The sequence below is a fragment of the Vicugna pacos genome, chromosome 7, assembly GCF_048564905.1.
Source record: "Vicugna pacos chromosome 7, VicPac4, whole genome shotgun sequence".
NCBI classification, from domain to species: Eukaryota; Metazoa; Chordata; class Mammalia; order Artiodactyla; family Camelidae; genus Vicugna; species Vicugna pacos.
Genome location: NC_132993.1, coordinates 63,469,718 through 63,497,654, shown reverse-complemented (window position 1 = coordinate 63,497,654; position 27,937 = coordinate 63,469,718). Strand labels below are relative to the sequence as shown.

Here is a 27,937-nt window from a genome sequence, read left to right as displayed (position 1 = left end):
GGGTTACAGAAACTCCAGCTTTATCATTGATAATCCACCCTCACACTCTCATCTCTGTGAAAATGTTTCAAAACATGTAGCTTGTTGATATATGGCCATACCCTGTAAATTTCTCTGGAAGGAAATGTGAGTCTCAGAGCAAAGAAATTGTAATTATTTATAAAAGCTCTTCCTGAGTAATCTACTCTGCTTGCTTCAAGTGAGTTAGAGAAAGGATAAAATTAACCAGATGTTAAGGAGGGAAAATCAATCAACAAGCCTTTATTGAGTATCTATTAGTGCCTAGCATTCTACCAGGGATTTAATGAAGTGTAGGTAAATTATCTGTATTATTTTCAAGAGAAAGACTGTTTATATTCAATTATCTCTTTCTAAAGGAAGTTTTCTTAATTCCCAGCCTGATAGCTCTTGTGCTGTTAGTACTTAGTACAGAGAATGTGCTTGATGAATTTGTGTTGACTTTTCTTTGCTAGCCAACATGAAGGCAGCCAGATCCTGCCAAAATCAGCACTAAAACTATTTCTCAAGAGTAATAACAATAATATTCTTTTCCTTTACAGTACCTTTAATCCAAGAATCTTAAGCTTATATAAACATTTGCCCAACAATACATTCAGAATCTCAATATTTGGTTGATGGGGAAATTCAGCTAGATGCAAGAACACGGAAGTAAAAATAGAATCTAGAATCTTGACTCACAATGCTCTTTCAATACTACTGTCCCCATCTAACCATTCAAGAAAAATAAAAAATTACAGAGGTTTCAGCAAGATAAACAACTAAGCTTTTCCAACCCCAACTGATGAGTCACTATTTCTCTTTTCCTGCCTTTTAAGATTATGTTTAATTTTTTCATTTTTATTACATTTTATTTTAGACAGTGGGAGCTTTGAATGCCAAAGGATGGGGAAATAAAGCTGATTACATCTATCTCAGTATCTTGGGTCTGCAAAAACTCTTGGCAATATTTAAGGAATGAGGTTTCTTTGGATATTTACAGAGCTTCCTGTTGGATTAAAATATTGTCAAAACAACTGTTCTCTTGGTTCTTAAGTAATTCTTTTTCTAAGTTGAAAGGGAAGAAAGTCATGGAATCAAGTTATGGAGAAATAAAATATGACAATGCATTAAATCTCCAATGTTCTCAGGTTCAGAAAATTATGAAGAGAGCTTTGAATTCCACTATTTGGGATTTAGGATAAGTCAACAGAAGCTAAGTAGAAGTTTAAGAAAGTTCATAGTGAAACTATGATTTCATGACATTATCTTTAATAGACAACAAACTCTCTTTGAACACAAACAAATGAAAATTAATAAGCAAAATATAAATTAATCATATCCTAAGAAAGTAGACTCACCAGAGTCTCAACTTGGCAACATCTTGATTAATCTATTGTTGGCTGAATGATAATTATTCTATCTTGATCCATAAAGACTTTGAACTGAAGTATCTTCTTAGAAAGTAATAATATTACCTTAAAAAAGTAATTCTATTTGACTCATTCCATTTGTGTATCCTTCCATTTAGGTCTATGTTAGCCAGGGGTCTAATTCTGTCCAGCACACAGCTAGTCAGTTCTTAGAAAGCAGCTTGAGAGTGAAGATCTTACTAACACATCCCCACCTTTCCCTATAGCTGAGTTTACAAAGATAGTATAGATGAAGATGCAGATTTTCCTTTAGTTTACAATTTGAGTCTCTCATCAGTAATTCTCAGTCATCCTTGCCAGGGACCTGAAGGTGTGATGTCATAAACTGCGTAAAAGCATACATTGAAGTTGAAGTTTAATATGGAAACCCAAGCTACCACAAGAAACAGATCTAAATTTAACCCGTGTTACCACTTACATTTTAGTGGAATGCCAAATTGTATGTATTATTGGAGGTATACCTTTGTCTTTTTTTTTTTTTCAGATTAGGCAAGATCTGTCCATCTCTTGTTAAACTTGCTCTAAAATGACAACTGATGATTGCTTTCTAATTTTCAAAGAACCTTATTATTACTTAATATATTAACTGCTCATCTCACAACTGGCATATGAAATAATTTGGTTAAGCATTATTATTGCCACCATTGTCACTTGCTCTATGTGGCTCAGTGGAATTGGCATTAGAATCTAGTCTCCTGATTTTTCATCCACTGATCTTCCCTCTCTACTGTTGCTGTTTCCCTACGATCCTAAAATATGTGTGGATTAGCCTTTCTAACCTAACTCCTTTCTATTAAAATATTGTTACTACCTTCATCTTTATTTTCCTGTACTGTCTCCATAAGAACTGAATCACCACATAAATCCTCATGTATAAGCACAACTTCTCTTTAGTATTGCTAAAAGTTATTTGATAGATCTATTCTGTATCCCAAAGGCTGATGCACTTCATTGTGGAACATAATCTCCCTGCACTTAAAAATCATTCAAGATATAAACTGCACACCCACTGGACCAAGTCTGCATGACAAAATCCTTTATAAAATCTTTGAAACTTTCTGAAATTGCTATAAGCTACCCAATTCGGGTGGTGGTGGGGAGTGTGGAAAAATAAGAAAAATTCACTTTACAGTCAGCTATTTGAAATGGTTGAGCCAAATTTACTACCGAACCATGAAAGAAATACAAAGACCAATAAACCCAAGTCCTCTATAAATTTCTTCATTATTATGCTTTCTGCTATAACAAAGTACTTTATCTGGCATCAGAATTACATTAATGCTCTGTTCACACTGCTCTTGCAAGAAACAAACACTGCTTTGTGTCTAAGTTTTCCACATGGTTGCCCTGATGAAACATATGCCATTAGAGGACAAATATATTGATGCAAATAAAAAAGAGCAAATTAATTCCAGAACCTAGTTAGAGATAAAAGATGCCATCTCCTTATTCTCAGAAATGCGACATATAAAATGTCATTCTGGGCTTTACTTGTAAGGAGAAAGCATGCTGCAACTTCACAACTGACAATTTTTCTAACTTGACATTTGGTCCACGGCAAAAATGCTGAACAGAATTGCGGGCAACTTCTTTCTACTGCTTCTGGCTAGTCCAGTCAGTAAATCTTAATGTTACTATTGAAGATGAATGAGCGACACAAAGATCTCTGTAATGTTTTGGTACAAATGCAAAGACCCAAATTTTGAAATTTCCTGGATAAGCAAGAATACCCTTTCCTGGGAGGACTTGAAGTGCTTCCTTTTTCTGGTTGAGCTCTGATTCTACAAACCTTCCTTGAAAATTCTGGTACCCCTACCAGAAACTGAGAATAAAGGGAAGATACTGTAAACCTTTCTTAACTGTTACCCATAAAAATTATCAGTAAGTGCGTACTTCATTAAGTAATTATTTGCTAGAACACCTGATCCAATAGAAGAGAGATTTTTACACATGAATAAGATGCTTTCACTCTCAATCAGCACATCTAAGCCAGTTGGCTTCCACATTTCAGACCAAAGCTGAAGTAAAACTGTTTTCAAAATAACTGAATGAAAAGTGAAAATTAAAACAAATTTTAACAGTTACAAAGGGCACAATCTGAATGAATTCAAGATTTATGTATGCTTATTTTCACTGAATTCACCTGTAACTGTTTGTAGTGTGAGATATAGCCTTGGATAGTTCCATGGAAGCTGGAAGAAACAGGGTGCTGATCCTAGAATTCTGATATAACATTTATTCTTTGAAAATAATACACACCTCTTCCATCACCATGCAATCTAGTTCCTGATGTATACAGAGCAATTCACAAATAATGAATAGGGTAATAAATAGCAGTAGAAATGTTGGCTGTTTGGGTAAATGATGCCTTCCTTCTCTTGGGACGCATAACCATCCATTCTCACACAGAATGTTCTTGAAAAAAATAACTTGATTTTGATGCTAATGGTCAAGTATGAGTTAGAAGAAGTGGAAGGAAGGATGCAAACAAGTGCTAGTCAGAACCTTACAAAACTGATGGTCATGTCCTATTCCTACCTTAGAATTTGTCTCTGTATCAATTCTCTTTAAGGAAAAAAAAATAACAAGAAATTAATATAAAAAACAACTGCTTTAATCCCACCAAAAAAAAAAAAAAAAAAAACCTCTAGACTATAACCCTCTTCTGGAATTTGAAACTTCGTCTTGAAATACTTTGGTCCTCAGTATTTGGAGTTGAAGCAGTACAACACTGAATCTTGGAGTAGAAGGACTTTGCAGGTTTGCAAAAGGTCTCCATATCACCAGCAGCTAAAAGTCTCCCTTGGGTAATATTTGCCCAGCATATTTGAGTCTCTCCATATGCAGAATTCCCATTGGTTTCAAGGTGTTTTTGACTAGAAACAGGATGTAAAATCCCAGATCTCACCTAATACTTAGAAGACAGGAATATACTTTTCTTCCACTTTGACTTCCTAGTCACAAATATTCTCCATTTTGTTAAAATCAACTAAAAAATAAATTATATCATGTTAAAGTAATAAAATGGAAGAATATAATGGATCCTGAGTGTCAAAATTCAAGCACAGACAGCCATAGGGATGTCTTCCAATTCAAATTATGTTTGTGATTGGTTTTCCTCAGGTAAGAACAAGGAGAGAGGAATAAAATACAAATAGCTGCAATATAATAACAAGAGAGAGACTACTATATGATTAGAGTTACTAATTATAGAATAAAATATGAGTGACAAAATGGTTTTGCTTTATAGATAGAATTAGGTATGGTGTGCATCATTGCTAGCAGGAAAGAGAGGTTGAAGGGACTCATGGGTGGGTTGCTAGATGAGAAAGAAGGGTTTATTGAACTTATCAAACACATTCTACAGGTTTGCTACAGGTACTGTATTAATAGTTTAAGCACAAACTATTTAGAAGGGTAACTTAATAGACACAGGTCACCCCAAGCTTTTAGTTTTTCAATGGCTCCTGAATCCTGTTGGTACTCTGCAGATGAATGATCTGGTCATTTAGGCTACTTGCCTCTGGATGGTTGGGAATCACATTTATATTAGAAATTGTCTGGAGTTAATGGAAATAACCTCCAAGTCAAAGGAATTGGATTCGACCCTCTGTCATATCTTTAGTATACAACAGGGCCTTTGGTGTTTCATGAACAACTTCAACTGACACTAGAGCACTAGAGGCCTGATATATGCACAGCAATTCACATTTGAAAACTGGCTATTTTAGTGGGAGAGCCAAACAGAGTGCAACTGAATAAATATTAATTCATTTAAGCCCTTCATCACAAAATCCTAACAGGTGTTAAGATTTGACTCCTGGTATACTAGTACAAGGGATCTGGGTTTTTCCCCCCTCTTCTAATGTTATGACAACTGTCATCTATCTAATAAAACCCTAAATTTACATCCTTTTATTCCTAAAATGCATCATTCCTTATATAGGAATTATCCTGAGGAAATAAGCTATATAAATTCTGGCTATAAAAATGTTCACCATAGTGTTATTTACAATAGATCCAAATTTAAAGCATCATAAATATCTACAAATACAATATTTTTTAAATAAATTACAGTTAAAACAAGATATAGTGGGAGATGATATTTGAAAAGAATGGAAAGAATGCCAGTGAAAATGGCAGAGTAGGAAACTCCGTGGGCCCATCCCTCAAGAGAAACCATAAAAAGCCTGGCTAAAAATGTCATAATCAACTTTGTCAGAACTATAGAAAATAATTAGATTTACAGCAGTCAAGTAAGTGTTTAATCAAGGAAGGGGTAACTGAAACCCAATAGGAGAACTTCCTGGTGTTGTAACTTACCTTTATCCCACCCAACCCCCTCTAGCACAATGGCAGTCTTAAGGGCAGCAGCCCACAACCCTGGTATGAATTCCTGGTGCTGGTGGAAACAAAACGGACTTTATTCTCAAAGAATTAATTACCTTAAGTGCCAACAGATTATTAAGTGCTCCAATTAAAATATAGAGTTTGGCAGAATGGATTTTTAAAAAAATGATCCAACTATATGCTGTCTTCAAGGGACTCACTCACTTTAAACACAAAGAAACAAATAAGTTGAAAGTGAAAGGGTAGAAAAAACATATTCCATGCAAATAGTAACCAAAAGAGCATTGGGGTTGCTATACTGATATCAGATAAAATAGATTTTAGGTTAAAGTTATAAGAGATAAAGAAGGACATTGTATATGGACAAAAGGGTCAATACATCAAGAAGATTTAAAAATTATAAACATATACACACCTAGCAAATAGATGAAGCAAAAACTGACAGAATTGAAGGGAGAAATATGAAGTTCTATACTAATAGTTAGAGACTATTATATCCCACTTTGAATAATGAATATAACAACTAGACAGAAAATTAATAAGGAAATAGACAACTGGAACAATACTATAAATCAACTAGACCCAATAGACATATATAGAACATTCCACCCAACAACAGCAGAACGCATATTCTTCTCAAGTACACTTGGAACATTTTCCAGGGTAGATCATATATTAGGCCACAAAATGAGACTCAACAAATTTTAAAGATTGAAATTATACAAAGTATCTTCTTCAGATCACAATGAGATGAAACTAGAAATCAATAATAGAACTGTAACTCACAAATACGTAAAAATTAAACAACATATTCTTGAACAACCAATGGATCAAAGAAGAAATTAGATGGGAAATAAGAATATACAAGTTGAATGAAAATGAAAATGAGTCCAGGGATTATGAAGTATGAAATAAAACCATTAAAACTAAAGTAAAAGTATATATACTCACACGGAAAGATTATCAATATTATATCAGTTTAAAAAGGAAAAGGCCAACTGAAAAATGTAGATATGTATAGATAGATCCCACCGAAATACCTCATATACACACATTCACACAAACAGAAAAGCATCTGAATAGATCATGGTAAAATGTCCACTATGACTATCTTTTGTTGACCACTTTTGGTATTATGTTTATTTTAAATTTCTGTTTATTTGTATTTGTAAATTTCCCCAATGAATATATACTACTTGAGTAAACTTTAGTTAAAATTTAATGAAAAATAAAAATAAATTTCCTGTTATGAGGAAATAATTGGACATGTGATTTGGGATAGAATTCTTCAGTTACTATTTTTTAAAACATAAATTCTCTGAAACAAGCTGATGAAGAAAAGAAAACAGAGAGGAAATTATTTAAAGCCAACAAAATATTGCATGCATATAACAGGCAAATTTCAACAAAATTATTGTATGTAGACTTTTGAAGAATTTTTTAATCAGAATATTTAGCTACTGCCCTAAGTTGTCTTTGATGTGATTTACAATAGCCAAAACATGGAAACAGCCTAAATGTCCATCAACAGGTGACTGGATAAAGAAGATGTGGTATATTTATACAATGGAATACTACTCAGCCATAAAAACCGACAACATAATGCCATTTGCAGCAACATGGATGCTCCTGGAGAATGTCATTCTAAGTGAAGTAAGCCAGAAAGAGAAAGAAAAATACCATATGAAATCACTCATATGTGGAATCTAAAAAACAAAAACAAACAAACAAAAACAAAGCATAAATACAGGACAGAAATAGACTCATGGACAGAGAATACAGACTTGTGGTTACCAGGGGGGTATAGGGTGGGAAGGGATAGACTGGGATTTCAAAATTGTAGAATAGATAAACAAGATTACACTGTATAGCACAGGGAAATATACACAAAATGTTATGATAAATCACAGAGAAAAAAATGTGACAATGAGTGTGTATATGTCCATGAATGACTGAAAAATTGTGCTGAACACTGGAATTTGACACAACACTGTAAAATGATTATAAATCAATAAAAAATGTTTAAAGAAAAAGAATATTTAGCTACTGCCCTAAGTTGTCTTTGATGTGATTTACAGTTGGGTAACTTTGGCTTTAAGGAGAAAGTAAACATACCCTAGCATTTAGCAGCACTATTTCAGGTGACTGATTATTTCACTGCTACCAGTGTTTGGAGAAGGCATTTCAAGATGATCAATCCTCTGGGGGAAAGAAAGGAATTTTCCCTTTTTGACAATCTGAGGCTCTTTAGGACTCTTAGCATGCTTGCTTTTTTTTCACATTGTTGGAAATCCCATTTTGCATGAGATTAGTTTCAAGGATAAAAATGTTATAGGACTAAAACTTCCAAACACATTTTTCCCTCTGGAGCTTTGTCTTTGTTCTAATATAAGGAAACTTTTATCATCTCAAAGTCATGTGTAAGTTTGGTAAGGAAAAACTCAAGTCATAAAATGTGAATCAAATCATTAAACATGGACTTAACTGGCAATGGAAAAGCAAGAAGAGACTTCTTTTGTCTTTTTATTCCCAACCTTAGTACAAAATATGGATCATCTTTATGAGGATTAAACTTGAGAATGTTCTGCCCCATCACAGAACAAAGAACAGAGGAACTGACAGTACTCTTTCCATTATTTTCTGCAATATAAGATGCTACTCACTGGGTTTTTCAAAAATTCCAAATTAAAAAAATACAAGAATAATGTAAGGACTTGTCTGTGTTTGTAAAACATTCAAAATTTTCAGCAGAAATCCAGCTCCACGTGACCCCGACATTTCTTAGCCCTGCGTGCTGGTTCTCACTAGCTTTGTTCTCAGGGAAAATGACTTTGTCTTTTTCCCTTATCCACTATGCTGCCTCTTCTAGTTTTCCTCGCCATTTAGCTGAGTGACAGACCTTTCCCATTTTTGTGTGTGAAGGATGCCTTCCTCTTTGGCGTGTTAATTGTAATTCAGATTTCTTTTATGACAAACAGTGACATGACATTGCATAATGAATTCAAGGAGGGAAAAAAATGACAATCTGTAATGTCTCATAGCTATCTAGAGAGAAATTACAGACTTCCTCCTAGATGTGGGTCCCTACAAATCAAGACAAAAATGATCTGGCTTTCTCTGGCCAGAGAATACTTCCAACTTACACTATTGGAAGAAGAGCTTCCTGTTTGTAATTTTTTGTTTGTTTGTTTTTATCTCCTTTCATTACATTTTTTACACTTTCATAGTCAGAAACATTTCCTCAAACACATTCCGGTGCCTGACACGCAGACATGCCTGAGTAACTGAACTACGTGGAGTCTTCTCACCTATGAACATAGTATATATCTTTATTCACTAAAAAATTCTTTATTGTTTCCAAAGGCGTCTATAAAGTTTCTTGGAGGTTTGTTACCAGGTGCATTGCACTATTTATTCTTGTTTTGAATGGAATATTTTCTTTTAACACATTTATTAACTGGTTCTTGATCATGCATAGGAAAATTTTGTTTTGTTTTGTTTTTTCACAGTAGTCTTTCGCAGAATGAATTTATTGAAGAAAAATTTATCTGCAGTAAAGCATATAGCACAATACAGTTTCACAAACTCAAGACAGTCCCCAGGTTGTAAAAAGATGCCTCCTTTGTGTTACCTTCCCATTACTGACTCCACCCGAAGAGTAACTGCTACCCTAGCTTCTAACACTGTGGAATAAGTCTGCCCATTTTTGAATTTCATATAAATGGACTCAGACATAATGAACTCTCTTGTGCCTGGCTTCTTTCATCCCACATAACATTTGCAAAATTCATCTTTATTGTGTTTAATTGACATTCATATTTCTGAATAGATTTTTTTTTTTTGCTAATATACCACACTTTAGTTATTCACCCTATTTTTATGGGCACTGGGTAGTTTGGAGCTATTGCAAATAGTACTCCTATGAACATTCTTGAACACATTTTGTACATTTTAACTTGTATATATATTTTTGGTGGTTACACACATAGGAATGGAATAGCTTGATCATAAATTTAATAGGTACTGCCAAACAGATGTCTACAGTGGTTGAACCAATTTATAGTTCCACCAGCAGTGTATGAGAGTTCCACTTTAATTTAGTACATAACCTGTCAGTATTCCAGAGTTCCAGTTATTCTGCATCCCTGTTGACACTTGGTATTCTGTACCATTTCTAGTCATTTATTGTAGTATTGTGTAGTACTATCACACCCTGGCTTCAGTCTTGCCCTTCTCTGATGCTAATGAAGACAGGTACCTCTCTAATTATGTATTGACCACTTGGATATTATTTGTAAGGTGACTGTTTAAGTCCTTTGCTCATTTTTCTTTTGTGTTGTCTATCTTTTTCTTACTGCTTTATAGGAGTTTTTTTTTTTAATATATCTTGGATATGAGTCCTTTGTCAGATGTATGTATTGCCAATAGCTTCTCCCACTGAGGACTCTCTTAATGGTCCATTTTGATATAGTCTAATTTATCATTTTTCTTTATGGTACTGCTTTTTGTAATGAGTTTAAAAGTTTTTGTCTACTCCAAGTTTACAATGATATTCTAGCTATTGATTACTAGACACCATTCCTGTATCTGGCCACTTTATTAAACCTTCCTATTGGTTCCAATAATTAGGGCATTAAATTCTTTTTTTTTTCTCCTTTTTAGGTAGGAAATCATATCACCTGAAATCACTGACTGAGGTCTTACTTTTCATAAAAGTCAGGAAGTAACTGAGATACATGATTAAATTAACATAAATGATATAAGATTGTACTATTTTACATACCAGGAAGTTCCAAGACAGGGTGGCAGCAGGTACAGTGTCATGTTCTAGTTCTGCTTTAGTGAAAGTCTCTTTGCTTTGTTATCCTCCTACGTTGATTTCATCCTCAGGCTGGCGGCCAAGTGTTGCAGTGAGTCCTGGTTTGCTGAGAAACTTGTAGAAAATGTTTCATTATGATTGGATGTTAAATATTCTCAAATGTTTTTTCTGCAATAATTGAGTTAATACTGTTTTATTCTCCTAAAGAGTTGATTAATATACCAATGTACTTTCTAGTTTTGAATCATCCTTGAATTCCTCAGGTAAGTATATTCTTAAGTTTCTTGTTGCAATCTCCTGCTGGATTCAGTTTGCTAATATTTTATATAACATTTTGGATTCTTTGTTTATAAAAGAATGGGCCTATAATTTTATCTTCTTGTGTGGTCCTCAGCTTAATTTGGCATCAGGGTTAAACTGAGTGCCCTAATTCCTCATATTTTTCTATGTCTTAGAGCAATTTGATACATTAGAAATTACAGTGGATCCTCATTATTTGTGCATTCTGTATTTGTGAATTTGCCTACCAGCTAAAATTGATTTGTAACCCCAGAGTCAATACTTACAGCACTTTTATGGTCATCTGTAAACAAATGCAAAGAAGGAAAAAATTTGAGTCACCCTCCACACACATTCCCAGGGGAAGTCAAGCAAGGCGATGCTCTGCCTTCTTGCTTCAGCTCTCCCTCTGTGATCAAGTATCTTTTTCATGGTCTACTTAGTGACATGTGTTTTTGTGCTTTTTGTTGGTGATTTTGCAGTTTAAAATGGCTCCCAAGTATAGTGCCGGGATTCTATCTAACGTTCCTAAGCACCAAGAAGGTTATGACATGCCTTATGGAGAAAAATCTGTGTTTGAAATAAATTTTATTCAGGCATAAGTTTTTGTGCTGTCGGTCATGAGTTCAATGTTAATGTATCGACAATATTTATTAAATAAAATATCTTTAAACAGAAATATACTTAAAAGTAAGCTCTGTATTGACCAGCTGGTGAAAATGTTGTTGCCAAAGGCTCACAGGACTAACCCTGTATTTCTCCTAGGAGCAATAATTCAGTATTCACTAATTCAGTGTTAACAGTGACTTTATAGAGCATAATTGCCACAAATAACAAGAATTGCCTGTACCTGTTGTTTGAAGAGTAGACAACAGTCACATTTATAGAGACAGATCAATAACTACCATTGGATTTATTTTCTGGCATTGGTCTATTCAAGTCTCCTACTAAGCCAAATTTGGTAATTTATATTTTCCTAAAATGTGTCTGTATCATCTGATATTTCCTGGTTTTTACTGGTGTTCCTTTTTATAATATTTTATTCCCTTGTGTATGTTTCATTTTTGTTCCTAATCTTATTATTTTTATTTTCTTGAACCCAGGAGTTATTAGAAGTCTTTTATCAAGGTACAGATAATTCTTTTACATATCAGTTAATTAATTAATTTCTAATTTTACTTCATTGTCATCAGTGAATGTGGCTTGTGTTTCTTATCTATACTAATACACAGTTAGTTCATCTTGTATTAATGAAAGAGTATGAGTGAGCCTGAATGTGTTTGAGAAAAATGTACATTTTCTGTTTTGAGGGACACTAAGTGAAACAGAAATCAATCAGCTCAAGCTTGTTGATTATATCATTGTAATCCTCTTTCTTCTTACCTATTACTTGTCTTCTTGACCTGTCATCTCTGAAGAAAGTGAGCTAGGGTTTCCCTTTATAACTGTGAGTTTGTCAACTTATCCTTATAGTTCTACAATTTATTTATTTATTTATATTCATATATAATTCTCATTCCATAAAATTCACCCTTTTAAAGTATACAATTCAGAGGATTTTAGGATATTTAGACACTTGTGCATTCTAATTCCAGAATACTTCCATCCCAAAACCCCCACCCACAAGTAGTCACTTACATTCTCTCCCCTCTCCCTAGATCCTGGCAATCACTGATCTACTCTCTGTTTCTATAAATATGTGTAACTTGGATATTATGCTATACACCAGAAACTGACACATTGTAAATGACTATACTTCAATTAAAAATATATATTTATATATAAAAGCATATGATTGGTTGTTCAACTACTCAAACTGGAAAGCCTAAAATTGACATTTTTATTCCAAATGCTAAATAGAAAATATTCATCAACCCATGAAACTCACCTTATAGCAGCCTGATTCTGCAGAAGCCTGATAGTCCAGAGATGGAATTAATATGGTCCTGACCACATACTTGAACTTCTAGGAGGGTCACGGCTCTTTCCTCCTAATATCCGCACTAGTCCTAAGAAAGATAAGCAAAGGGAGACCTTAGAGATGTACAATTAGGCCATGATGCTCAGAAAGTTTAAACAGAACTTTATGCCTTCGTCTTTTTCTCTTGTAACAGTCCTCTTATTCATGATTGAATCTCTTCTCTCTCATATTTCTCCTATAATTAAAACCCAGAGGCAGTTACTTCTTCCAGGGTACTTAGGAATTTTCTTTTTGTCTTATCATAAGCCCTTATGTGCATCTTACAGTGAAAACTGACATTTAGATTCCTAAGCTCTATTTTTTATATATAAAAGTGAATTTTGGAATTTGAAATGTGTTTTCTCTACTGCATAAGCCTCACCTTCAAAATTACTGTTTTATTAGAGGCTCAAAAAGCCTAATTTGAGGCTGAGCAATAACTTTATTGTTAGAGAAGACATATATTCAACCCCTGAAGTACTGAAACCTGTTGATTCAATGGAATGGAAATCACATGTCATAATGATTTAAAGGGAATTAAAAATATCCTGACCTAACATTTAAAAAAAAAGACCCAATTGATTCTGATTGATTTGATTTCTCTGTGGTACAAATGGCCTGAACTTCATTCAGCAGCTTACAGTAACAGATGTGGTAAATTATATTATTGCTTCACCATTTTTTCTTCCCTCCTCAGCTGAGACATATTTTTAGCAGAGATACGTCCCAATGTCACTAGCTTGGAGTTTGGCCAGGTGACTTGCTTTGGCCAATGAAACATGAGAGGAGACATGTGCACTACACTCAACCAGACTTGAAATGTGTATGTGTGTTTTGGTTGGTCCTGTCACATTCCTGCAATCCCCCATGAAGAGATGTTGTCCCAGGGCACCACAGTTTCTTCATTCTGAACCCCAGAATAAGGAGACATATGGAACAGACCTGAATCTAATTCACAACCTGGTGCCAAGACAGCCAAACCCAGCCCAGCAAAATCCAGCTGAGCCATAACCCTATCCACAGACCTATGAGCAAGAAACCAATGTTTGTTGTTCTAAGTCAACTGAGATTTGGGGAGAAATTTGTTATATAGCATTGTTGCAGCAAAATGCTGACTAATACAGTAATCTTGTAGTAAATTATTCTTGCATGTTCTATATTTTATGTGATTCATAGTAGATTTGATTCAAATTATACATCTGATTCTCCAGTTTAATCAAGTCTGCATATGAATTAGCAAAGAAAAGTAGTATGTACTGTATAGTTTTTGCAACCACACTTGGGTGGATGCAGTGGAAATATATCTGCATGTTCCTGTTAGGTCAGAAATATTTCAATAGGTTTCTAACAGGTCAAGAACCTAGCAAGGTCTTCACATATGCAAGGCCTCTTACTTTATCTTAGAGTACGTCACTCTCACAGGCTTTATGTTGGCCCAGAATAACATCCCATCTAGTGGGAGGAGGAGTACAACAATTTCCTCATGACTAGCTGTTCATTTATATAACTCTAGCACAAAGGCAGCATCCTATCAATGTGATGATGGAAGGAATCAGGGACGAATTTTGGTATTCGCACAGTACGGTGGATATCTATCTCCTCCACCTTATGGTGATGTCTATGATGGCCTTTCTAAATAACTCAGGGTATCAGAGGCTTGCTCTCTCCCACAAGCCAAGATAACTTTGGCAAACACATCTGTATAATGTATGCACTGGGCACATTTCCTTGTTGAATTATTCAACTAAATCTGATAATGAGAGCACATTGACACAGTTAAACACTCAGGTGAATAACGGATTCACTTTGAAGTGCAGAAATTTTTGGAGTCATCTGTGTTTTAACAAGTGATGATTCTCACTACCATCACCCAGGGAGGAAGAAACTTTAGAAAAGGTAAACTAGAGTTGAGCATGCTGGAGGCTTTTTCTGGCATGATTTCAAGGAGATGAAAGGTGGAGGCAGTTTCCAGTGTTCATTTGAGCCATCAATCTTTTTAGAATAAATATAATGAATTTTAAGAGACAGAAAAATAAGACTCAGTTCTTAAGCGAATCTTACTCCTCTGAACTCTAATGGGACATAGAGAGATGAACACAAGCATAGGGATCAACACATCTGATTGCTGATCTTCCCTCTGCAAAGCCCCTCATGCACAACCCTACAAAAACACTGGGCTTTTTTCATCTCAATTCTCACTCTGAAAAACTGACTGATCCCTCTTTATTACCATAGTACATATTACAAAGCATCAACAAAACTTTTTGTAAATACAAGGGCCATCCAGAAATACAAATTTGGGTAATGGCTGTATTTAAATATGATGTATACATTATGAAACATCTGACAGTCACAGTGGCTGTCCCTACAACCAGGGCATCATTACTGAGAGTGGTTTGGCACTTGGCAAATGCCAGCTTTTATTTTGATTAGCCTGTCCTGTCTCTCTAACTGGCACTTACATCCTTAGAAATAAGGACCATTTCTTATCTCTCTTTTAATCTTCATTACTTAGTACAGTATGGAAAGCACAAGGTAGGTGCTGATTGATTTTGTAATAAAAGTAGTTAATAGTTGCTATTTATTGACCCTCTTCCATGTGCCAGACCCTGTGCCAGGTGTTTTACATACACTGTCTCTAATTTGTACAATTGTACAATAACTCCAAAAGAAAAGAAAAAATGATCCCCATTTTACAGATCAAGGGTCAGAGGGGCTATGACACTAAGCCGAGGCTATACTGCTAGTTTAATAAGAATGATTATGCATGTAATGAATAAAACATATTTTAAATAATTAGATGGTCACAGTTAATAGTTTAGAAAAGCAGGAACTAAAACAAAGTATCACCAGTAATTGTTAATTGTTGACATATTTCACTATTCTCATCAACTATTCAGTGTCTGCTAGGACCAGGGAGCTGCCACAAGTGTTAACCTCTGAACCCAAAGTTTTGTATTAGTGTCTAGAGAAAAAAACTAAATGTGTGAATATTTATTTCTTAACATGGAAATCAGTTCAATCACCTAAGATGTCTGTCTGGTCTAAATCTTCCTTTCCAAATCATTATATCTAACTTATAAAGAGATTTTTTTGGTCAAAATTTTCATGCTCACTCACCATTGAAATCATGTCTACCGAGTCATATCAATGTTTTACACACTGTCCCCATATTAGCTCCAGAAGAAAAACATAAAAGCAAGACGAGAGAGAGAACTTGGAGGCAAATGATACAACAAAGTTTTGAAACATCTGTCCTGTCTAAATGTAGTAATAAAGTCACTCCAGCAAGAGGCTAGAAAATGAACTGTTTTTCGCTCAAATTGTGAAAATGTTACCCCTAAATTTATATAAGTTGGGTGTTACTTCTCCAGTGACCTCATGATCGTAATCCGATAATGTAGCTGAGTCACTTAGATGAGTTTCCTCCCTAGAATATCTCATTCCTGATCGGGAAAGGACCATTTAGCTAACTACTCTCTTTTTGCCTCTGGAATGAGAGCACAGACAGATGAAGTGACCAGATTGCGGTCAGTCAGCTGGCTGGGGTCAGAGCTGCAATTAGAAACCAGGCTTTCTTTCCATTGCCCTAAACTCAAATTTCCAAATTACACTTTTAAAAAAGCACTATCTTTTCCTCACGTAATAATTAAGAAATACAATATAAGCTTAAGAAACATATATTTTTCTTTGGTCTTGAATTAACCAGTGACTTGAATAGTAAGCCTTCAAAAATATATAGTAAATCTAATTTTAAAAAATCAACTCTGCTTAGCCACAGCTGCAGGAGCACCAAGCAACCCTTTCTCGCTCACAAAGACTTTCACATGCAGTGTTGCGTTTAGTCCTCACTGCAATTCTGTGAGCTGTTGTGACTTTGTAGATGAGGAAACTGTAGATCAAAGAGACTAAATCATCCAGCTGGTGGGCAGCAGAGCCAGAACTCTAAAATGACTTTATAAACTTGACTTCATTGATTCCTCCACTTCAACACATTTCATAATTCTTCTCATGGAAAAATTGCCTAACCATCTCCCAGTGGGTTCAAGCTCCCCCTTCCAGGGTAGAGAGTTTTGGCTAGGAGTGGCTTCCAGGCCAGGGACTACATTCTCAGCCCTATGCCCTTTTGGGCGGGGCCCTGTGATCTGTGCTCATAAGTGGCATATGAGCAGTGTGTTATGTGTCAGAAGCAGATATGACTTTACACGTTCTCTTTCCCCACCCATTGGCTTGTATTGTTGTCTGGGGTGTCCCTGGAAGGCACATGCTGAAGATGGCACAGCTGCTGGGCCTGGGTCCCTGAATAACAGTGGAGCAACTATGCCTCCACCCCTCTGCTCTATTAACTAGTAATATCCACAATGGACTATTATATGAGCAAAGAAAATGTTTCTTTTGAAAGCCAATGAAATTGTGGGGTTTGTCTGCTATAGCAGTTAGCAGTACCTTAACTAAACTGAATATACATTTTATTGGAGGACAGAATTCAGATTTCTGTTACTCCATGTGAAATCTCTATAAACACTTGTTTACTAACTCACTGACTTCAATTTTACTAAAAGAAAATCACTTGGGAAAGTCATTTCCCAATGACCTCCCTTTCTGTCCCTTGATTTTCTACTAGTTTAAGGTTAATGATAATTTCTATCTATATTTCTATCTATGGTACTTAAACAAAAGTGTCATAAAAGCACATTTATGGCATAATTATTTGTAAAATAAATAGGCACATGACTAAAAACATTTTTTTTAAAGGACTGCCTTCTTTTAAACCCTTCCAAGAACTCCCTGTCTTCAAAAACATTTTTGAGAAAAATTTACATCTCTGACTGGGAAAGGAGTGTTGGTCTGGAATTAATCAGTAAAGATTTATTTTTCCGTAAGAGTATAGTTCATAGTAGGACTTCCCTGCTGGTTGGCAACCCTCAGAGCCTTACCACTGAGGATGCTCCCCCAGGAACATGCAGGACCTGTTGTCTCAGCATTGGTTTCAAAATGTGGTCTAAAACACATGCCAGGAGCTCACATCTTCCACATTTCCCTGCCGTATGGAGGGTCTGAGGCCTTCACTCCTTTCACTCCCTTGATGTGGTTGCTCTAGGAGTGAGAAGTGGGAGAAATGATGCTTTTGAGAAAGGTACCTAGAAAAATTATTTTGACAACTCCCTCCTCCACTGTAAGCTTTATACTCTTCCCTCAATGTCAAGATGTTGTTCCTCTTACTACCTCAAGTCTAAAACCTGAATCAAAAATCCAAAAAGAAGGGAAGTTTTGTCAACAAAGCAGTCCCCATAGCAAGTGATAAATATCTCAAGCATTTTGGGGGGGAAAATCCCTAAAGCAGAGTTTGGTCACTAGAGTAAATCCCCATAGAAAAAGAAATAAATCTCTGTGACATCTGCTAATGTACACCATTTCACTTAAACACCTCTTCCTGTCCACTTTCCACACCTCCTTTCTCCTTTTCCCAATGCTTCTTTTGTTCTGTGTTTTTCAGCCTTCAGGGGATGACTTAGCCAGCAGATGGTACCAGGAAAACCAAGGGTATCGCATGCAGCTGTGTGTAAGCATATTGGTGAATTACAGCCCCTGGTCTAGGATCTGAAATAAAACTCAGTGTAAGCAAAAAGATGGATGCTTTCCCTGCCTTATTTATTCATGTGCTAAACAAGCATTTGCCACTTACCTATGGTGCTAGCACTGTTTAAGGCAATGGAGAAATAAAATATATGTGATCTCTGTTTCCTTAGCCAGGTACAAGTTATATGCTTAAGAACTCTGGTTTTACTGGGGTTTTTTTCTATACGAAAGTCTTTATTTTAACATTTAAAAGAAAGAATCACATGTTCACTCTGACTATACAAAAAGTATACAACTAAAACATAAGTAAGAGATGCAACCAATTAAACAGAAAAGATTCACATGTTGGAACACACTATGCATATGAATCAGGAAAAGTGTGCTCTTGCTTTGTTTGTTTGGAGGAGGACTGTCGAAGGATGGATTATCAGGAATCACATGGTATATGACAAGCGGCATGTAACACCATGGGCTGCAAGCATCATTGATTCAGACTCTAATTATAGCCCAGAGTTCAGATTTGTTCCCCTTGACTTAAGAGGTGGATGGGGACACAAGGGAGAGTCTAGTGGAGATCCGCAGAGGTGAGGAAGGCCTGCAAAAGAGGACTCTGGAGGAGTTGATGGAAGCAACAGTAGGCCCTGTCATAGCTGGATTCACATTCAGCTCTACCGTGGATCAAAGCATGTACCCTGAAAGAGTCTCGAAGGGACTGTCCAGATTGAACTTCCACTATGAAACTTCCACTCTTTTCTGGCTATTTTGCTGTCAGAATGGGCCAGTCCAGAACTGCCCACATAAGTCACCTTGAACTACACCTGGTTTGCATTATTGCCTCTTGATTCTCTTCCCTGGAGATTCTTCAGACATCTGGACTGCATTGTGGCATGACACACTTCGCATTTTCCCCACAAACATCCCTGATTGAAGGCAGATGACACCTGACCTTAAGCTCACCTTTAGGAATCCATGCTAAGTCTGATTTAGCACAACTAGGTTACAGTATGGATGTTATTCCTATCTTCCAACTCTATGGGTCATGGGTTATTTTATAGAACTCCAGATGTTGTACATCACCAGAGAGATCAGAACCAGACTGAAATGGTGTTTAAGTTAAACATCTAGACAATTGGACCCTGAACCCAACTGTTAAGAAAAGCCACAACTTTAGAAGTCCTTAAGAACAGGATAGACATTCACCTGTCCTGAATGTTTAAATAGAATTCTCCATAGGAGATGATTTCTTCATGTTTCCTCCAGCACTGTAACTGTAGATCACCCCCATACACACGTGCTAGCATTTCTCCTAGCTTTTACTTCCTCCTTTGGCCGTATGTTTGGGGATCGTGGGAATGAAAGGGAGATGGAAAATCTGCCAATAAACAGTTGCTACCATATAGCTCTTCTGTGGGGCTGAAACTATCCCAGTATTTTTGAAATATGATTAACTCTTGCTTCATTTAAATGCATGTCATTAGTTTGAAATGAAATTCATTGGCTTAATGACTCCAGTATCATCTTCAGTGTCTTCCGATATCTTCACCATCACCATCATCACCACTAAACTATACTGAGCTCTCACTCTATGATGGGTTCCATGCTAAGCTTTATGTATATTGTCACTTTGAAATCTCACAACAATTCTATTAGGTAGATACTATTAGTGTCCCCATTTTACATATGAGGAAACAGACTGAGAGAGGTTATGTGATCTACCCACTGGTCATGATGATATCTACTTTTTGGTCTAACCTGAGGCATCTGATAAGGGAATCACTTTTGGGTTCTCATATTTATTGGGTGATTTTTACATTTCTTACATGATATACACTTAGCCCTTTACTCCTAGTCTCTCTCCGTGATCCTCTCTCCTCTCTGCTCTCGAGGCCTTCTATCTTTTCCTCTCTTCTGCTCTCTTCCCTCAGTCACACTTCTATACTCATCATCTCTATGTGTGGGGCTTCTAGACAACTTTCCTTGTATCCTTCTCTCTCCTCCCCCTCCCTACATGAAGTACAAAGCACATGAAATGGGTACAGAGAAGCACTCTCTCATACAGGCCTGTATTAGAGGGGCTTTTATTTGCAAGAGGTTCAAAGGGCTTTAATGGCAAAAAAGAGAATTTCCCCCTGCTCTCAAAAACTACTGGGCAAGTTTCCAAACTCCTAGTGTAGCAGGAAAAAAACCCAACTATCTGGAGCATTTTATGCACCTGACACCATCATATTAGTGGCATCAGATTACATACTCAGTACAGACTTCTGCCACATGCTGTTGCAATTAACCACATGGGAATGTGCAGGCCAGGACCCCTCACAGTTATTCAGTCATTGCCATAGTATACCATACAGAGCAGTGAGAACTAAAAATGTCCTTGGAATATAATGCTTTATCTCGTTAGGAAATGAAATTGTGACTTTCCTGGGAGTGACAGCTCTGGCAGGAAGAGACAATGGCCCGGATTTCTACTTATAACCAGTGTAACTACTCTAATCCTCCAGCTCCATGTCAGCTCTTTGATAAAGAATCTCCAAGGAAACGTCAAGGCGGTATGACCGAGGCATGGCCTAAAACAGTGTCTATAGATTTTAGGTGCCTGTTCAGTCATGGGAACCTGGTTGAGGGCTGGGTGTAAGAAATTCACTAGTCCTTAACCCAGACAATGCACTGAGACCAAGGGAGGTCGTCCACTTGGAAATGCCTGTGATATCTGCCCCCAAGACATCTAAAATAGCACTTAAGAACTCTTCTTCGGGAATTTACTCCCTACTTCCATCTTTTCCAGGGACACCTGAGGCCTCAAGCTTCTCCCATGCTGCTATGCGCTCCCGCCATGTCTCCCTTCCCTGCCTTGAGTTCCAGATCTGAACACACTCTCCTCTCTGCCTCTTACCACCTGCACATGCTGAGGCCTCGTTCCAAACATGTGCTTCAGACTCAGTTTTGGAACTGCTACCTTCTAACTAGTGAAACAGAAATTTCAAGACGTTATTTTCTGACTGACATTTACTGTCTTCTATTTTAAAATACAATGGTATATACTGACTAATAATTCTGCTTAGTGGTATAATATTAGAAAGTGGAGCAATAAAACAATAATTTAGAAGTCCTGAAATGGAGCCCTGTGTCTTGTCCTTGATCAGCTAAAGGCTTTGCGTAGCCCTCAAAATATGTATGATTTTAGTACTGCAGAGAAAAACTGTTCTGTGCAACCATTATACCAACTATGAATGCCAGTAGTCAGATTGTAGGTTCAAAAATATATTGATCATGAAGATGGTACAAGAGTGACCACGCCACGGTCTGCAATTAGAGGGTGCCAGTCCATGCAGGAAACAAAGAAAAAAATTAATTGCCAGATGGTCTGGCTTCATGGTAGACGCCAAATATACCCTCATTTTGAAGTAGGAGATTTGGGGCTTATTGTTGCTAACACCCCCAGAAGCCACACCAATAGCACCTGGGAATATTATAATGGAACATACTCTTTTTCCCACTTGTCAGTAGGTACCTAAGTACATAGTAAGGATAGAATTCATATTATTGCCATCTACTGTTACATAATGTGGCAGAGACAAGGGTATGGGTTCATGAAAGCCCCTATCTTTTTTCTTGTAAGCCTAAAACTAGACCACATTTTCCAGCCTCCTCTGAAGTTGGCTGAAGTCACAGCCAAAGGAAGGTGGGCAGTGATTGTAAGCACTGCTAGAACCAGCCCCTAAACCTCCCATGTCTTCCACCCCTTTCCTTCCTTACCCTCATTAGACTGTGATATGAGGAAGAAATGAACTCACCTTGTCTCAAACATCCCCTCAAATATCAGTGGCTTGTTACAACAGTTTTCCTAATTAACATTTGATCTTCCCTTGCGTTCAGGAATGTTCACCGAGTACCAGTGACGTAATTGGCATAGCCAATGCCAGGACACAAATAAAAAATAAATTACCAGGGGGTTTGGATTCAAGGTAGATGCCAATTATAGCCTCATTTTGTAGTGGGAAAATTTTGGCATATTGCTGTTGAGACATACCTGTTTTTCTTACTATCTTCCTGTTTTCCTTCCTGAATAATAACACCAACATTCCTTGTGGAGCTGTGTTCTCTCCGCCCACCTTTGTGGCCTGATGGGACCCCACTGCTCTGTACAGGACATTCTACAACTGCTCGGTGGTTTTCATCAGAGTGAATTCAAACAAAAGGAATGTGGCGATGCAGGCAGTAAAGTAATCTCAGCCTCTTAGATTCCTTGGCCTTTCACACAGAGCATGTGTCCTCAGCCAAAGCACTTAGGATCCAGACGCTATATGAGTGTGCAGCGTGAGGGAGAGAGGGAATGACTTAAAACAGATGAAGGTTTTAAGTTCAGCCTGTGCTCAACAGTTAAATTCAATTTAGAGACTTCCCAAAACCTTTCTGAAGTTACAAAAGGGCCATGAGAAATCAGCTTTTCTCTTTTGTGGTTGCAGATTTAATTCTGCAGTACGTGAAGCTGCGTCAAAGTGCTTGCATAACACTGGAAGCTGCTGCTGATGGAAATGAGGATGGTTTCTTTTTTTGTTGTTAAATATCAACAGTGATTACACAAACATTCAGCCTGACTATTGTGTTAGATGTGTGAGCTGTGATTCCTGACCCCAGAGAATTCAAAGATGTGGAGTGAAATAACCATTGAAAGAATCTTAGAAAGGAAAATACTAGTGGTAGATCTGGTGCCTCAGAGGTTAAGCTTGGAAAGCCCATCCCTGGAAGGAAGGAAAGACTTGAAAGTCTCAGAGAAATACTCAGAGTTATGGGATTGAGAGGGGTATTGGAGACTCCTCATGCTGAGATCACATTCCCTGTCTCTGCGGTAAGCACAAGACTTTTTCAGCACCACAGAAGATCTGCCTGTTCTGAATTGCTCCTCACAACTCAAATGTAGGTTTAGGATGACCTTCTAGGAAACAGCAAGCTCTAGCACCTTGAACCTCTTTATACTGACCCAGTGTGCTATACTATCTTTTTCTTTAATACCAAATAGTCTAAACTTGGAAGCCAGAAATGTGATTCCCATCCCATAATTAATTGATTAGTAATGTGACCTGGAACAAGTCCCTTCCTCTCACTTGCATCTGTGAAATGGAGAGTCTATTATATGAAAGCACACAATATATATGTGTGTTGATCTGAAATCCCCTAACTCCTACATCATTTAAAAGAATATTTAAAATGGGAAACTCTCCATAGAATAGTGCTCCTTAACCTAGGAGAACATCAAAATCACCAGGGGAAAATACTGTTCTTTGTTAAGATATAACTTAAAGTTATTTGCCTTTAGTTGACTTTTCTTTGTTAAGATATAACTTTCATGCAATGAAATACACAGATCTTAAGTGTACAGTCAATGTGTTCTGACAAAATACACAACCATGTAACTGCCACTCATATCAGACATAGCACTGCCATCACCCAGAGACTTCCCTAGTCTTAACAATTAACTGCCCTACTCCCCCAACCAACACTTTGGTTCCTGTCACTGTCTAAATGGAATCAAAAGTGTGTAGTCCTTAATATCTGGCTTATTTCACTTCATAATGTCTATGAAAGTCAGTAATTTTTCCTTTTTATTGCTAGTAGCATCCCATTGGATGAATACATACCGGCTATGGACTGAATTGGGTCCCCAAAATTCACATGTTGAATCCCTAACACCCAAAGTGATAGTATTTGGAGACAGGGCTTTTAGGAGGGAATTAAGGTTAAATGAGGTCTTGGGCAGGGTTCTTATCTGATAGGACTAATGGTCTTATAGGAGGAAGAAGGAAGATCTCTCTCTCTCTCTCTCTCTCTCTGAGTGCACACATGGAGAAAAGACTACATATGTAAGGACAAAGTGAAAAGGCAGCTGCCTACAAGCCAGGAAGAGAACTCTCACCAGGAACTGAATTGGCTGGCACCTGATCTTGTACTTCCTAGCCTCCAGACCCATGAGAAATAAATTTCAGTTGTTTAAGCCATTCACTCTATGGTATTTTGCTATTTAAAAAAGTTTAGCAAGTATATATTTAAATATATTTCTGTCCCATTTTTCCTTACCATTCAGGACTCTAATTACATGTATGTTAAACCTCTTGTTATTTGCTCACAGGTTACTGACGTTTTATTCTGTGTTTAAATCTTGTTACTCCCTCTATTTCAGTTTGAGTAATCTCTGTGGACTTGTCTTGAAGTTTACTAATTCTTTTTTATGTAGTGTCCAGTTGCTATTAACATACTCAATAAAAGTTTTTATTTTATACATTGAATTTTCCAGTTCAAGAATTTCCATTTACTTCTTTTTTTTAATAGTTTTCATTTCTTTCCTAAAATACTCCACCTGTCAACTTTGATGTCTACATTCCCTATAAATTCTTTAATACATTCATATATATTTTTTAAGTTCTCATTGATTCATTTTTAAAATTGAGTCCTCTGTGTGTCTGTGTCCATTTGTTGTTTTCTCTTGTTCATATGTCACACTTTCCTCTATCATATGTCATAATTTTTATTGTATTCTAAGCATGATGTAAAACAAAATTTGGGAACCAAATATAACGTTATTTTATTTTGTTTATATCTCTTTCTTCTCTGTGGTAGCTGCATGGTAGTTACAATAAGATAAGGTATTAATAGTTCAGATTTCTCCTAGAGTCAACTTTCGGTGGGGCTAGGTCACAGCTTTAATTAGTCTTATTTCAGCTGTGATTAACATAACCTCCCAAACTGATTTGTTTATAATTTCCCTATGGCTATTTGTGTACTAGAATTTTATTGAGAGACATATAATGACTTTTCTATATCCCTGAAAACAAATAGTTCCAAAAATTCTTCTGATCACAGCTTCCAGTCAGAACAGGAAGGTAAACTTAACAGAATATCCACTATGTTATGGGACCTGATCTATGTTCTTGAAATACAAAAAGATGTATGGACATTTCTTGCCTTCAAGAATATTAAAATCTAGTTGGAGAAATAGGACAGAAACCTTAAAACTACATTATTTAAACTTAATAAAACACTATTTAATGGCAAAATAGATTCTGTAATATGCCAAAAGAATGAGAGCAGCAATAAATATTGCTCCATAAAAGAAGTTTTCACAAAGAGCTCTGGTGATTAGAAAAGACTTCATGCGGAAGATAAGGCTTTAAGTGACTCTAAAAGAAAATATAAGTTAAAGAAGGCAGGGTCAGGGAAGCCTTTTTGAGAGAGAAGGTGTCATGAATATATGAACATGGTGCATGTTTAAGAAGAGAGAAGATTACAAAGATTCAAAAACATCATGTTTGGGAAGGTCTAGGAATCTGGTTTTGCATGCGCACTAATGCAAAGCCAAAGACCAGTTATTAATGTAGCAGCCATGTAATCACAGCCATATTTTGAAATAAGCAGTCTTATGACAAACTTCAAATAGTGGCAATGCCTATTTGCCCTCAGACCCATTTTTGGCATTTCCTCTGCTCTGTATCATAGTGGGGCTAATCCCATTGGCTGGATTTGGCTGGATTTGGCACCCAAGATTGAAGAGAGGGTGGAAAGGAGAAGCCAGAGTATTTCTTCCCCTCTTTCTTTTCCGCAGACTTCCCCAGCAACAGCTGAGTCACTTCCTTGGTAGCTCTTCCTACCACCTCCTCCTGGCCATCAGGTTCTGGTAACACTGCCTCTCCCTTTCTCCAATTTGGAACATTAGCAGCTTCCTGATGTCACCACTCACCAGTACTAAATGAGCCCTGGTAAACATCTCATCCTCTTCCATTGCTATTATAATGAAGTATTACATTAAGTTCCTTCTGTTTTAAATAGTCATAGTGGTTCCTGTTTTCCTGATTAAATCTGGCTAGGTCTGGGGACATGATTATAAGTAATTTCTACTTTATGTGTCATATTCATACTTCCAAGTTTTGAAAATTTTATGACAGCTATTACTTTGCAATTATAATAAAACTAACATTTTTTTAAAGAAAATTAACATGAATGTGGTATATAAAGTGGATTGAACTTAAGAGATACTGAATACAAATTATATAAGATCTGTGTATGAATAGTTCTGTGAGTTGTAATTGTAGAAAGTGAAAGAAAAAAAAAAGATACTAGATGGACATACCAATGACAGAAGCAGACACTAAAGAAGTGATTCCAAACCAGGGGAGTATATAAGAATCTCCTGGGGAGCTTTTTAAAAATACACATGTTGAGTATCACCCCAGACCAACTGAATCAAATATCTGAGGCTGGGTCCAGGCATGACTATTTTGAAATGATTTCCTGAGTAGTGCCCATTGACCCCCTCCTTATCCCTCATCCTCCCATCACCACTGAGAACCTCTAGACATGAAGGAGCCACCAGGGAGAAGAACAGTTTCACCAGGAGAAAGCCCTAGAAGAAGCAGAGGTAAAAGAGCAGGGAGCCAGAGGGGAAAAAAACAAAACTGCAAAGCAAAACAATATACACTATAAATTTATGTCTAGGAGTTAACATTTGGTAGAGAGATTTTATAAAAATGTTTCATGTTTGTCTAACATATTAGCTCTAAAAAGGTAAAATTCTCAAATATACTAAGGTAGCAAAGAACTTGGGGAAATACTCTTAAAGACAAAGATTTTGCTACCTAAAAATATTACGTAAAAGAGAAGGACTCCATTTGAAGCAATGTGATTTTCCAAACCACAAGGACTATGAGGAAGATTCAATAAACAACAGCATTTTAAATGCTAAATTAGAATGAATAAATAAATTACCTTCCCAAGGGAAAACTGGCTCCTTTGAAATTTTAGCAAATAGAGTTATAATTGCCAGATTTCCTCATTTATGGAAAACTAAGCTTCATTAATATTAAGCCTGCCAGTATCTACATGAGTAACAGAGATCATGAAAAGAGAGATTCAATAATTAGCATTTAATTCTTCATTAAAATATATGAATAGCAAGAGAAAAATCAACTTAGTCTTGAATTCCACAAACATAAAAATTATCTTTTATTATCAGAACACCATTTATGGGAAGTTTAAAAAACATTTTATGAAAAGCATCTAACAATTGAGCCCTAGGTTTAATTTGATAGGAAAAGTTTTATTAAATTTCATAAGACACCTCTATCTCCATCTATAAGTCTAATAACAAATACTGGATTCTAAGCCACACAAAGAAGCAATCTAACGAGTAAGTGTTTTCCATAGGGACTGACCCAAAGTTGAGCAAACTTCTAAGAAATCTATACCACAGCACTCACGGTCTTGCCTCCCACCCCCAAGTCTCTGGGAGGAACAGCTCCTCTCCCAGTTAAATATGCATGGAGGCCCTGGTGCTCTATGCTGTACATGCAACAGATGCCTGTGCGTGTGCAGGGCCAGGGTGGGTTATGAGGATGTTCTCATTGTGAAAGGCTAGAAATTGGACTGCAGGAGATAAAACAGTGGTGGGAGACACAGCCTGGGACCCTACAGTGCCTGGGAGAGATGAGAATGAAGAAAACAGGGGAGATTTAGGTTAATCTAAAGCAG

The 27,937-nt window shown here is 36.6% G+C and overlaps 1 protein-coding gene across 7 annotated transcripts in view; it reads right to left on the bottom strand.

The window, feature by feature from the left end:
• Positions 1–27,937, bottom strand: part of MTERF1 (mitochondrial transcription termination factor 1) — a 415,935-nt gene that overhangs the window by 169,450 nt on the left and 218,548 nt on the right. For all 7 annotated transcript variants that reach the window (XR_012074507.1, XR_012074506.1, XR_012074508.1 and 4 more), the window contains 2 exons: positions 12,767–12,887; positions 10,564–10,713 (listed from right to left, as the gene is read on the bottom strand). The gene's annotated coding sequence lies outside the window, so the exon portion shown is untranslated. The remainder of the gene's footprint in view (positions 1–10,563; positions 10,714–12,766; positions 12,888–27,937) is intronic.